The sequence below is a fragment of the Oryx dammah genome, unplaced genomic scaffold (assembly GCF_014754425.2).
Source record: "Oryx dammah isolate SB20612 unplaced genomic scaffold, SCBI_Odam_1.1 HiC_scaffold_26, whole genome shotgun sequence".
NCBI classification, from domain to species: Eukaryota; Metazoa; Chordata; class Mammalia; order Artiodactyla; family Bovidae; genus Oryx; species Oryx dammah.
The window spans coordinates 81,612,354-81,626,779 of NW_024070210.1; the positions used below are offsets into that span (position 1 = coordinate 81,612,354).

At 38.4% G+C, this 14,426-nt stretch overlaps 1 protein-coding gene and 1 pseudogene across 2 annotated transcripts in view; one reads left to right on the top strand and one right to left on the bottom strand.

The window, feature by feature from the left end:
- ARIH1 (ariadne RBR E3 ubiquitin protein ligase 1) overlaps positions 1 to 14,426 on the bottom strand; it is a 106,543-nt gene that overhangs the window by 82,690 nt on the left and 9,427 nt on the right. The window lies entirely within an intron of this gene.
- Positions 7,218 to 12,265, top strand: LOC120853587 (annotated as a pseudogene).

Genomic DNA, 14,426 nt, shown 5'->3' on the forward strand with positions numbered 1-14,426 from the left:
AAAGTGAAGCACAGCAAAGGACACTATAAGCAAGGTGAAAAGACAATCCTCAGAATGGGAGAAAATAATAGCAAATGAAACAACTGACAAAGGATTTATTCCCAAAATATATAAGCAGCTCATACAACTCAGTAACAGAAAAACAAACAACCCAATTAAAAAGTAGGAAAAAGATCTAAACAGACATTTCTCCAAAGAAGACATACAGATGACTAACAAACACATGAAAAGATGCTCAACATTGCTCATTATAAGAGAAATGCAAATCAAAACTACAATGAGATATCACCTCACACCTGTCAGAAGGGCCTCATCAAGAAGTCTACAAACAATACATGCTGGAGAGAGTGTAGAGAAAAGGGAATGCTCTTGCACTGTTGGTGGGAATGTAAATTGATACAGCCACTATGGAAGATGGTATGGAGATTCCTTCAAAGACTAGGAATAAAACCACCCTATGACCCAGCAATCCCACTCCTAGGCATATACCCTGAGGAAACCAAAACTGAAAGAGACCCACGCATTCCACTGTTCACTGCAGTACTCTTTACAACAGCTAGAACATGGAAGCAACCTAGATGTCCATTGACAGATGAATGGATAAAGAAGTTGTGGTACATATACACAATAGAATATTACTCAGTAGTAAAAAGAACGCAACTGAATCAGTTCTAATGAGGTGGACGAACCTAGAATTTATTATACAGAGTGTGAATCAGTTCTAATGAGGGGGACGAACCTAGAATCTATTATACAGAGGGAAGTCAGCAAGAGAAAGATAAATATCATACTCTAATGCATATATATGTAATTTAGAAAAATGGTACTGAAGAATCCATTTACAGGGCAGCAAAGGAGAAACAGACATAGAAAATAGACTTACAGACATGGGGAGAGGAGAGGGTGAGATGTATGCAAAGAGTAATGTGGAAACTTACATTACCATCTGTAAAATAGATAGCCAATAGGAATTTGCTGTATGGCTCAGGAAACTCAAACAGGGGCTCTGTATCAACCTAGAGGGGTGGGATGGGGAGGGAGATGGGAGGGGGTTCAAAAGGGAGGGGATACATGTATACCTATGGCTGATTCATGCTGAGGTTTGACAGAAAACAACAAAATTCTGTAAAGCATTTATCCTTCAATTAAAATATAAAATTTTTTTAAAAAGTGAAGCAGAAGCTTTATTCTAGACTCTACACACACACAAAAATATTAGCCTAAATATAGTTTAACGCATTGGTAATCTCCAATATGTTAAATAACTCTTTAAAATGAGAAAGGGTTAGAATCAGGTAGGTTCAAGAAAAAAGCTACCAAGAAACAGATATTAACATATGGAAAAATTCAAAATCAGAGCTGTTCAAATATGAAATGCGCTTACTTCTAGAGCAGCTGTGGGGGTTTAAGTCATGGTAGACATTTAAGAATAGGCTCAGGGATCACTTAACAGGGAGACAGTACACTTACTTGCTAAATTGCTGGCCAGCATAACCTTTAAGATCTTCTTCATTCTTATTAATCTTACTCTACATGAATCAAAAATTGTGTTGACTTTGATATCAAATACCTGACAAGTTTACTGTCATCCTTCATTCTTTAACTACTGTTTATATATTATACTTTCATTCCTAAGGATGACTAGAGGATTTTTGTAAATTTTAAAGTGCTAGTCTCACCCTTTCAGCTTTATAGCTGAGTGGAATGCAACATTATAAATCAAGCTACAGATACTCATATAGTCCGAGGACCCAGTGTAACTATATTAAGGCAATGTGAGTTGAGATGATTATAGTAATACAAAATAAACAAAATGTTTAGGGGCAGTGAAATGTAATGATTATATTTTAAAAGTCAGACTGGTTAAGTAAAATTATATATACATACACGTATTTATTTTCTTTTCAAAGGACTATTACTTTCATATTAAATAACAATGAGGCTCACTCTAAGTTTTTGTTTTATAAGAACAGAAAGTTGAAAGATAAAGACATACTTAGATTTGACTTTAAACGGTGCGTTATCAGTAATACGGTCCTCTAAGAACTTCACAAAAGAAACATTTTCTCATTACTGAACAAAATAACTCAAATCAGCTAATATCCCTTTAAATATATGAAGCATTTGTTATCTAGTTCATTGATAACAATTTCACAACACTATTCACCTAGAACCTCTCAATGTTTCTGTCAGGAGAATGCAGACTTTGCAGACTACTGGTCTCAGTTTGCAATTTCATATATAAATCACAAAGTTTACATTATACATGTGTGCATTCTATAACATACATCAATTTTTAGTGTTAAAACTTTGTTTTTAATGCTTAAATTGGAATGGAAAGTAGTAAATGTTATAAATACCAATTTTGGCTAGAAATTTTCTTGAAGATGGTACATATGTAGGATGCCAAGTTTAAATGGGGTACATAGTAGACTTCTGCCTCTATCCTCACACTGGTTTATTATTTATTTGGATTCATAAGCAACAGCACTAAAGTCTGAAAACAGCCCACTGACTGTACAAGTTAGTCTCCTGGGGCACACAGAGTTGGAGAGAAAGGTAGAGCAGATCTGGAGAGACAAACAGAAAATACCCAGCACATAAGACAAGAGCAGTCATATACATTTTATTTATATTTAATGATGTAAAATACTGAGTTCCGACCCCAACCATGAAAGCCTGGGCAAGCTACTTAATTCCTCTAAGTCTCAGTTTCCTTATCCATAAAGTAGTAAAAATACCATCTACTTCAGAGAACTGTTGTGATGACTAATATTCCCTTAACAACTGGTTCAAAACAAAAAAATGGAAACTATATTAGAGAATGAGAGAAGATTTAATTTGATGAAGTCAACAGAAGAGGAATGTGAACCATTCATAAAGGAAAAACATAGGGGTAGTACCAAGTCTTCTTTTTATCAATAAAACTCATTCACATTTAATTTTGACTCTTCAAATCCATGTTTATTAGCCATGTTTCAGGAAATGTGGGAGTCAATGAGAATACCAAAGTTAACACACTGATCAAGGATTTTCAAAATCCATTAGCAAGAGAATAACAGATTATTTTTAAAATAATAGTATTATATATACAAAATTCTGAGACCCACTCAAAGGGAAAGATTCAAAGATGAAATGATGTTTAAGGTGAGTCTTGAAGTATTAATGAGTTTATTAGGGGAAAAGCATTTGAAAGGAAAAAAGACAGTCACAAAGGAAAATTTCACAGTGACTATCATTTCACAGGGACTATTATTTTGTTGTGTCAAGATGAGTGTGAAGAAATGATGCGTAAAGTAGATAAACGTCAAATTATGAGAAGTCTGATCTATCAGGCTAAGAATCTTTTACCCTAATCTTCATCCTCTGGTAACCGAGTTAATGGAACCCTCTAGGTTCAAGAAGCCTAGGCTTAGTAGGTTCCTCATAAGCACACCATTTCCTGTCCCATTCCTACTGCCTATCAAGATTGGTAAAGATACGGTATACTTTCTCAGGCCATAAACAGACCAAGTATGGACATTTTTGACACTGTCATAAAATTGAACAGGATGACCACTCAGAAAAAAAGGAGACATTCAGCATTTCCTAAAAAAATCTGTGGTAATGACACCACACTGATAAGGCCCTATTTTCCATCAATATCACCCTTTTCATTCTTTTAATTTTTCTGATGTTGCCAATGAGAACCTTCTAATAACTTCTAATATCTTCTAGCAAGACTTATTCAAAGGACTACTTTCCTTCTTTCCTAAAAACCAGCTAGTGTCTTCAGAAGGCAAGGCTTTCCTTAACCAAGCAGCAAAGAGTGGTCTAACTACAACAAAAGTGAAAACACATCAGGGTTGACCTGGTGTAAAAATAACAGCTCAAAAGACAAACTGGTAGGTGTGGGATTTCTGGGTAATGGCAATACACTAAGATACTCAACTATGAAAACCAGGCCAGAGCAAATCAAGAAACAGGATATAACTGAGATTAAGCTATACGTGGATAAAAGCAGGCATTATGGGTCCTAGTTACTGCCTTTACAGTCAAGGATTTATTTATGTGTTTGCCTTTCCTAGACTAGGCGCCCTGGAAGGGAAAGTGTTCTCCAATCATCTTTGTACACCTACTGCCAAAGCACACCAAGGGGAAGCACATGAACATAAAAGTTCAGTACAGATTTGGCAGAACATGATGACAGGAAGATGTATAATGTTTTTAGGAATAGTGTTATAAAATCCAAGAGGACCAATTTCAAGATAGACAGGGCCATTAGATCAGATGGAAAGGAGGCTTTGGTCTTTCAGCTTCCTGTCTTGAAAGCATTCACACTACTTATCTTTTGTCACCTGAATTTTATACCTAGAAAGAAGCTTTAGAAATCATGTCCAAACCTTTCCTTCTGCAAGGGCAGGTTCAGACTATAAACCAAGTTAGTCTAAGGTCACATAGTAATGTAGATGGGTCAGACTCTAGTCTTAGATAAGGTATGAGTTTTATAAGAAATATGAATTAAATAGACAAAGTAATTATTATGTACTTAAGAGCTTTATATATACACCCAGTTGGGGGAGCTTTCAAGTTCCCTTTTTGTTATTTATTAAGCATAATGTAAAAAAAAATTTTTTTTAATCTCATGATCCTGGAACTAATAAAATAAAGTGTCATAACCACAATCCTGTATCTTTCCCTTTATGTGTGGCAGGCCAGCCTCCAAGATGGCCCTCAGTGATCTTTGCCCTCCGGGATGTGCAGTTCCCTCCCACAGTGAATAGGTCTGACTTGTAACCAACTGCTGTTGTTTAGTCACTAAGTCATGTCATGACACTTCTGTGACCCCATGGACTGCAGCCTGCCAGGTTATGTCCATGGGATTTCCAAGGCAGAAACATTGGAGTGGGCTGCCATTTCTTTCTCTGGGAGACCTTTTGGACCCAGGATTGAACCCAGGTCTTGGTAGGCAAATTCTTTACTACTGAGTCACCATGGAAGCCCTGTATAACCAATAGGACAATGCAGAAATCACAAAATAAGGCTAAACCATAAAAACACTTACTCTATCCGTCTAGGTTCCTTGGACTACTTGGTCTAGTTGGAAGTCAGCCAACTTGTAGCAAGGGCACTAAAGTAGCCCAGTGAAGAGGCCCATGTGATAAAGAACTAGTCTCCTACCAACAACTATGTGAGTGAGTCCTCTTGAAAGCAGTTCTTCAATACAAACCAAGCTTTCAGATAAATGCATCCCAGGCTGACAGGACGATTACAACCTCATCAGAGACCCTGACCCAGAATCACCCCGCTAAGCAACTTAAAACTATAATAAATGTTTGCTGGAGGAGGCAAAAGTGGAGAAAAGAACTGAAGATGCTATGCTTTTCTGACTTTGAAGGTTAGAGTTAGGAAGCCATAAGTCAAGGAATGCAGGCAGCCTTTAGTGGTGAAACTGTCAAGGGAACAGATTCTCCCCTAGGACCTCCAGAAGGAACACAGCCTGCCAACTCCTTGATTCTAGCCCAGTGAGATTCACTTTGAACTTCTGACTTTCTCAACTGTAAAATAATGAGTCACTAACTTTGTGTTAACTTATTACAACAACCAAATGAAGCTAATACTGAGACTTGAAGGGGTATCTCAATGAGTAGAGGAATGGCTGGTCTTCCACCCAGAACATTTACTGAATCCTGGGATCACACAGGGCCAAGACTAAAAATCTAGAGCCTCTGAAAGACAGATTGGTGCTTCCAGTAGTCTGGGAAGGAAATAAAGTTTGGGAGCCCTTAGGAGAGGGATTGCTGAAAAAATATCAGTTCTTAGTTGAAGGGGAAAAAAAAAAAGCCAATGGCAGCTAACAGACAGACTAGAACTGAACAGGGCTAGAACTCAACCTTACTGGATTAAGACAGCCACTCACCACCCTCACTGTCAAGCAGAAGGAAAAATAAAAACCTTCTCTGGAGGAATCCATCATCATTCAGAATCTTTGAACACTTTATATAGAGGTACTGGCATATAAGCAAAATATGTCAAATGACAAGAACACGTGACTGAAAACAAAATAGTATGTGGAGACTAACATAATTCAGATGTTGGAAGTTAGCTGACAACACTTTTAGTAATAAATTCTTAATATGCTGGAGAATATGATGCAGAAGATCTAACACAAATGAAAAAGAAAAATTATCGCCAGAAAATCAGCATCAGTAAAAAAGAATTAAATGGAAACTCCAGAATATAGTACCTGAAAAATTGAGAGGTGTTTAATAACAAATCAGACAAAGGAGAAGACAGATGTAGAGACTCAGACAACGGATCAATAGAAATCAATCAAATTGAAGCAGAGAAAAAAGGATATAAGATACACAAAAGAGCATCGAACACATATGGAACATAATAAAAAGCTCTATTATATGTGCAACTGGAGGAAACGGGATAAAGGCAAAACTGAGAATTTCCAAAACCCGTAAGACATCACCCCCAAAGATTCAAAAGGATCTGAAAACACAAAGCAAAAATAAACCTAAAGAAAACCACAACTAGACACAAAGTCAAAAATATTACAAACACCCAGATTAAAAGGTTCCTTAGCTTCCTCCTGGGCTTCCCTGGTGGCTCAGAGGTTAAAGCGTCTGCCTCCAATGCCGGAGACCTGGGTTCAATCCCTGGGTCGGGAAGATCCCTGGAGAAGGAAATGGTAACCCACTCCAGTATTCTTGCCTGGAGAATCCCATGGACAGAGAAGCCTGGTAGGCTACAGTCCACGGGGTCGCAAAGAGTCAGACAGGACTGAGCGACTTCACTTTCACTTTAGCTTCCTCCTACTACCACAAACAATAGAAGCCAGAAAACAATGGAATCTTTAAAGTGTTGAAAGAAAACTACCAACCTAGAATTATATACACAGCAAAATACTAAACAACGGGGGTAAAATAAAAGTGTTTACACAAAAAAATGTTTACTAAGTGACTACTATGTGTCAGGTGGGCTTTCCAGGTGGCAGAGTGGTAAAGAACCCACCTGCCAATGCAAGAGAGATAAGCAACGCAGGTTCGATCTCTGAGTTGGGAGGATCCCCTGGAGAAAGGCATGGCAATCCACTCCCAGTATTCTTGCCTGGAAAATCCCACGGACAGAGGAGCCTGGCAAGCTACAATCCACTGGGTCGCACAGAGTCGGACACGACTGAAGCGACTCAGCACTCAGGTGCTGTTCTGGGCAGCAGGACTACCGCAATGAATAAAACAAAGCCACTGCTCTCACAGAGCTTTCATTTCAGTGTCAGAAGCCAGAATATCAACACATTAATGGAATATGTCAGGTGATATCTCTACTAGCTATTCCTTGAAAAAACTGAGCATCCCATTCCATTTCCAAACATCTTTACAGAACTAGTCATATTTTATGATTCAAATTTCTAATATCTGTTACATATTAGCACAGCATCTAACATAGCTTATGTATGTTTCTGATTAATCAGTAGTAATTCCTAACCTGTCATATATAACCCATTACTAATTTAAAGTAAACACATAGCGTGGTTAGTCATATATTGGTTAGTCGTATCTCCTGTTTGCAAGCCAATACTATGTTTCCTTAGTGATTCAGAAATATTTCAGAATATCAAAGCAGCAACTCTCAATCTGTTTGGCCTCAGAACCCTTTTTAAACTTTAACATTACTGAAGGCGCCAAAGAGTTTTGTTCATGTGAATCGTAACTATCAGCATTTATGTTAGATATCAAAACAATTTTTTAAATATTTATTAATTCATTAAAAATAACAGTATTAACCCCATTATGTAAATATAAAGCCCATTTTTATTAAAATAAATTGTATGTTCTAAAACAACAGACAGAAAAAGTGCACTACTTAAGTCTTTAATATGTGGGTTAATAGAGAACAGTTGGATTCTCATATCTGCTTCTGTATTCAATCCTCAAATATATTGTTCTGTTTTGAAAAAAAAGAGTCTCACAACGACATGTAGAGTTGGAAAAGGCAGGAGAACTTTTATAGCCTTTGCAGGTAACTGTGGATATTTTTTTATATTACACCAAAACTCAAAAGGTGGTAGTTTCTTGAAGGATAGCTGTAAAACAGAATCTGAAATCATATCAAAGAACTTTTCTTACTCTTGTCATATCTTGTACTTTGAATGGATCATTTACCAATGTATGGTTGTAAAATATCACAACTGATCTCTGGAAAATTAGTCATTTGAAAAATACTGGTTCATTATGTTAAAAGCAGATCTTCCAAATGTTGATATATTATACAGGATCTCATCACCAGGATATTGTCAGCCTCAGTCTCACAGTGGCAGATATGTTTTCCAAAATTCTAATTTGCACTTAAAAACTTTAAATATTTCTCACTGGCAACAAATACTATAAGCAGTTTTTTTTTTAAATAACAGGTGTATTTAGAGAAATAGTTACCATATGTTTATTCGCTATTTGTCTGAATAATCAGTTTGTCATTTTTTCCAAGTAAAATTGGTGTTCCATCAAGCAGCTTGTTCAGCTCAGAAACCAATCAAACGCACAAATGTTTTTCTTCAAGACAATCTCTGTACGTGAGTATGCAGAAGTGCCCCATAAGACATGTGTACTTAAGAAACTGTGTACTTAAGGGATAAGATATAATAATACTAATAATTTTTACTGCTTCACCCAGGACAATAAGTGAAAAAAACATTTTTTAATGAATGTGTGGCAGTGAAAAATAAAATGACTAGTACTCGTATAATTAGTGCCTCTGACTTGATCTGTGCTAAGGTTCCCATGGTTTTACATAACCATCCATTGCTTCTGCACTATCAAGACAAATCCCAGCATGTTAACAGACAAATAACGTCTTAAAAAGTTTTCCTCTCATGGACCATACTTTGAGAACTACTGCATTAGAGTGACTTAGTTGTTTTTAACGTAACTCTCAATTCATGTTAAGTGCCAGAGAACTACGTGCAAATAAAGTTAAATCTAAAAGAGTCGCTGTATATTCAAAGGTTTTAAAAAGCTTGTATTCTTGGAATTCAAACACTTTTTTCTTGTCACCTTATACTACTACTGAGGTATTATCTGGAAATCATAAAATAATTTATTAGTGCCAGAAGAAAATCGTGTCCGGCTCTCTTTGGTTTACAGATAAGGAAATCAAGGAACTAAAAAACTAAGGGAAAAACTTCAAAGAACATGTGTTCACTGAGTTTCTACTATGACTATTAGTGTGACATATGCTATGGATGAAGACTTGGCTCTTACTTTCAAAACCCTCAGAGCCAGCTAGGGACTTAGGTATTGGGATGGCCATATTACAGCCTCCTGGATTATCCATATAAAGGGCTATGCAAACACAGGTAAAAGAGCAGTGATGGTAGGGAAGAGGGACCTGGTAAGAGGTATGTAATATCTGAGCAGGGTATGAGTAGAAGGATATCAGGCAGTTAGAAAGAAGACTTCCCTGGTGGCATAGTGGATAAGAATCTGCCTGCCAATGCAATATAGGAGACCCAGGTTCGATCCCTGGGTCGGGGAAATCCCATGAAGAAGGGCATGGCAACCCACCCCAGTATTCTTGCCTGAAGAATCCCGTGGACAAAGGAGCCTGATGGGCTACAGTCCACAAGGTCACAAAGAGCTGGACACGACTGAGTGACTGGACAGCAACAGCAGCCAACGCAGGGACATGGGTTCTACATCCAGTCCGGGAAGACTTCTCATGCCTTGGAGCAACTAAGCCCCCGTGCCGTAACTACTGAGTCATCGCTCTACAGCCCTCAAGCCGCAACTACTGGGCCTGCATGTTGCAACTACTGAAGCCCCTGCACCTAGAGCCTGTGAAACAAGAAGCCACTGCAATGACAAGCCCGTGCATGGCAACGAACAGTAGCCCCTACTCATCGCAACTACTGAAAGCAACAAAGACCCAGAGCAACCAAAAATAAAACAGAATGTAAAAAAGAGAGAGAGAGAAAGAGCAACCACAAAAAGAGGGATCAGCGTGAACAAAAACAGGAAGACATAAATGTGCATTTATATAGTAAGAAAGTACAAGTAGCGCAATTGGGAATGGTGGGAAAATTAGAAATAGCAGCAAGTAAGAATGAAAAAATTACCAGAAATCAAGGTGAGGAAGCCACGAACACCATATTAAAGCATTTAGGCTAGACATGTAATAGAAAGTACGGGTCCGGGGCTGCAGGAACCTGGCAGCGCGGCTACATCCTTGGCGAGGCCGGGGACGGGGCGGGGGTGGGGAACCTAGTGGAGGGAACCAGCCCAGGACTGAGCAAACAACAGTGGCATTTGAGTAGTTTTTGAAAACTATGTGAAGTTTAGTGGACTGCATCTACCTTCTGCCTTCTCCCCATCCTTTACAAAAGAATAAATGGGATGTTTCAGAAGAGAATTGTATTAAAAGAGGAGTGTTGCAAATGGCTTCAGAAGCTGTGATGCAAAACAGGCTAGGGATCGCTTCACAAAAGGAAAAGACAACAGCAAATAAAGAACAGATCTTCACTTGGTGATGGTGATGGAGAAGACTCCTTTCTCTTTGAAGCAAATGAAGCTTGGAAAGATTTTCATGGTTCTCTTCTTCAGTTTTATGAAAATGGAGAACTCTGTGATGTCACACTGAAGGTTGGCTCAAAGCTAATCTCCTGTCACAAACTGCCATTGGCTTGTGTTATTCCCTACTTCAAAGCCATGTTTCTCTCTGAAATGGCTGAAGCCAAGCAAACACTGATTAAAATAAGAGATTTTGATGGTGATGCAATAGAAGACTTGGTAAAGTTTGTCTATTCTTCACAGCTCACTTTGACGGTTGACAATGTCCAGCCTCTCTTATATGCAGCCTGTATTCTACAGGATGAACTGGTGGCTAGAGCTTGTTGTGAATACATGAAGTTACATTTTCATCCCTCCAACTGTCTGGCGGTAAGAGCCTCTGCAGAAAGTCACAAGTGAATAGACCTAATGGGCATGGCAAATCAGTATGCCTGTGAGCATTTTACTGAAGTGGTGGAGTGCGAAGACTTCCTAAGAGTGTCACCTGAGCATCTCCATAAGCTTTTGTCCTCCAGTGACCTCAACACTGAGAATGAAAAGCAGGTCTAGAGTGCTGCCATCAAGTGGCTTCTTGCCAATCCTCAACATCATCCCCAATGGTTGGATGAAATACTTGCACAGGTTCGTTTGCTGCTGTTGTCAGTTGACTTTCTCATGGGTGTTGTGGCAAAAGAACAGACTGTCAAACAAAATCTAAAATGTAGAGATTTATTAGATGAAGCAAGAAATTCCCACCTTCACTTGAGTAGCAGAGCAGTACCTGACTTGGAATACTCTGTGCAGGCTACCCCAAGGAAGCATACTGCTGGAGTGCTGTTTTGTGTAGGTGGTCGAGGTGGATCAGGTGACCCCTTCCGCAGTATTGAATGCTGTTCTATCAACAAAACAGTTGGTTCTTTGGACCAGAAATGAACAGTCGAAGGCAACATGTGGATGTAATCTCAGTGGAAGAAGGTAAAGTGTATGCAGTGGGTGGACATGATGGCAATGAACATTTAGGTAGCATGGAGATGTTTGATCCTCTCACTAATAAATGGATGATGAAAGCATCAATGAACACAAAGAGGTGAGGAATTGCCCTGGCTTCCTTGGGAGGCCCAATTTATGCCACTGGAGGGTTAGATGACAACACCTGCTTCAACGATGTGGAGAGATACGACATAGAATCTGATCAGTGGAGTACAGTGGCATTGAATACTCCCCGTGGAGGTGCTGGCTCCATGGCTCTCGTGAACCATGTTTATGCAGTAGGTGGCAATGATGGAGTAGCCTCTCAGTCTAGTGTGGAGAGGTATGATCCACGTCTCAAAAAGTGGATAGAAGTTAGAGAGAAGGGTCAGCGAAGAGCAGGCAATAGAGTTAGTGAGCTCCATGGTTGCTTATACGTTGTTGGTGGTTTTGATGATAATTCTCCTGAGTTCTGTTGAGCGGTATGACTCTCAAAGCAACAAATGGGATTACACAGCAGCCCTTACCACTCCCAGGGGTGGAGTGGGGATCGAAACAGTGATGGGCAAAATCTTTGCAGTTGGTGGTCATAATGGCAATGCATATCTAAATACAGTGGAAGCATTTGATCCAGTGCTGAACAGCTGGGAGCTTGTTGGATCTGTGTCTCACTGCAGAGCTGGAGCAGGTGTAGCTGTGTGTGCCTGTTTAGCCAAATCTGAGATGTAGGTCATGGATCCAGCAATGTGGTTGACTATATGTGACCTGAGTTCCAGTCACCAACAGTTTAGTCATATTTGATAGGCAAGAAAGACAAGCAGGATTTTGTAACGGCCACCTTCGAGCAGTTTTAACTATTACTAGAGGGTCATGTAAATGTAAACTGTTGTATGTGACTGAGTGCAACTTTTGGAATGGTAGCTGAAGAATTACTAGTAATAAAGTTGCTACTTCCCACTTTAACAAATAATGAAATAGTGAAAGAAGACAGTCTAAGCTGAAACCTCCTCCTCCAAAAAACAAAAAAAGAAATGTTTAAAGGAGTGGAGTGCCAGAACCTTGAAATTAACTTTTTTTTTAAAGTGTGGATGAATGAACATGCAGAATGAAGTCGCTTGCTGAGCTTTACCTTTTGCCTAAAGGCGTTAACCTTAGGCATTGGATTTTTCCTCTGGGGAGACTAGAACCTGTTCATCAACACAGAGATATCAGGACTCTTAACAGACCTGCTCCATTTGAAGATCATTTCTCCTTGGTGCTGATGAATTATGCCTTGTCTTTTTCTAGGTGTTGATTTGTCAATTCCTTGGACATTTACAGAAGTAGGAAAAATGGTTCATCTTTCTGAGTGTCAGCCTATAGGATTATAGGCTTCATTTCAGTTTGAATCGTTAGGACACCAAAAGATCTAAATGAACGATTCCACCTGAATGAATCTACACTTATTTCTTCATGTGAAAGGGGTTTTGTTTCATAGTAATAAAAAACGGAACCAGATGAGATTATTAGAGGAGAAGGCTTTAGAGTCAGCATTATTCTAGTGCCCATTTGAGAGACCTTGAATGGGAGTGGAGCCCATTACATGACTCCCTAATGAGGCAACTCCAAAAATATGTTTAACACTCTTTGATTTAATTATTTCATTCTGAATCTGAGATTTATTATCTTCCTATTTTGCCACCATCACAGTTTTTCTAACTGTACAGAATGTGGATTTATTTATTATGAGAAATTGAATTCATTTCTACAAAAACCCTTTACAGACTTTGGTTGAACTGTTGATAAGTTCATATCCATCTTTACCAATAAAAGATACTGTAAAAGCAAAAAAAAGAAAATATGTGTTTCCTATTTAGTTAAAAGGAGAGAAATAACAAATTTCAGAGTAACTTGATCAGGGCTAATTGGATACAGGAAATGCTGGGGCAGAAAAGAATCACTGACTTTCAAATTCCAAGAATGGTTGATTAGTAAATCAATCAAAGAAAGAACAGCCTTAAGGAGAAAAGGCAATAAATTTGTTTTTAAATGAGTTTCAGAGACCTGTCCAAAATGTCACAAATTTCAATGAGTCCACATAAGAGGTTTTTACTTATACTTGCTAAGAAAATCAGAAAATACTTCTCAGTCTCTAGCATATACTTAATCCCTAAAAAACTGTACAATTCTGACTGAGAAAGGATATAATATGTAATTGGAATCAAGTTAATATTTGAATTAGAAGTATGACAGTTTCAAAGCAGATAGCAAAGCAAGTCTGGGGAGTAGGATTATAGCTATTCTTAGCATTGTCTAAACAAATGTCTTAGTAATAAGGAAATGTTACCTAATACTTCATTATCTGCTGTACTTTTTGCCAAAATGTATTAAGTGCACAAGGTCACTTGTGACACTTCTTTTAAATGGAACATAAGAAAAAGGGGAGAATGCTATCCAGCAAGTTTACATTAAGGAAAAAAAGTTACATGAAAAAGCTCCCAATACAGTATTTAACCTTAATACTAGTATTCTCATTTTTAAAAAAGTAGGGCCTCTGAAAAGTTAATCTGCCAGAGCAGATGCTAGCTCAATAAGACCCTTTAAAACTGCCTTCTAAGATACCAAACTACCCATTAATTTAATTCAAACACCAACTGACATCTACCACAGACCAAGATTAAGAACTGAGGTATCATTCAAGATGGTTGGATGGCATCTCTGAGTCAATGGACACGAGTTTGTGCAAGCTCCAGGAGATGGTGAAGGACAGGGAAGCCTGCCGTGCTGCAGTCCATGGGCTTGCAAAGAATCTTAGCTACTGAACAACAGTTTTGTTGGACTGTTTTCCTTTGTTTTTGTATCTTCTCACTTATCTGATTAAACCTATTCTTTGGCTCAAGTTTTTCAGGACAAAACAATGTGGGTGGGGAAGGACCATCGTAGGGT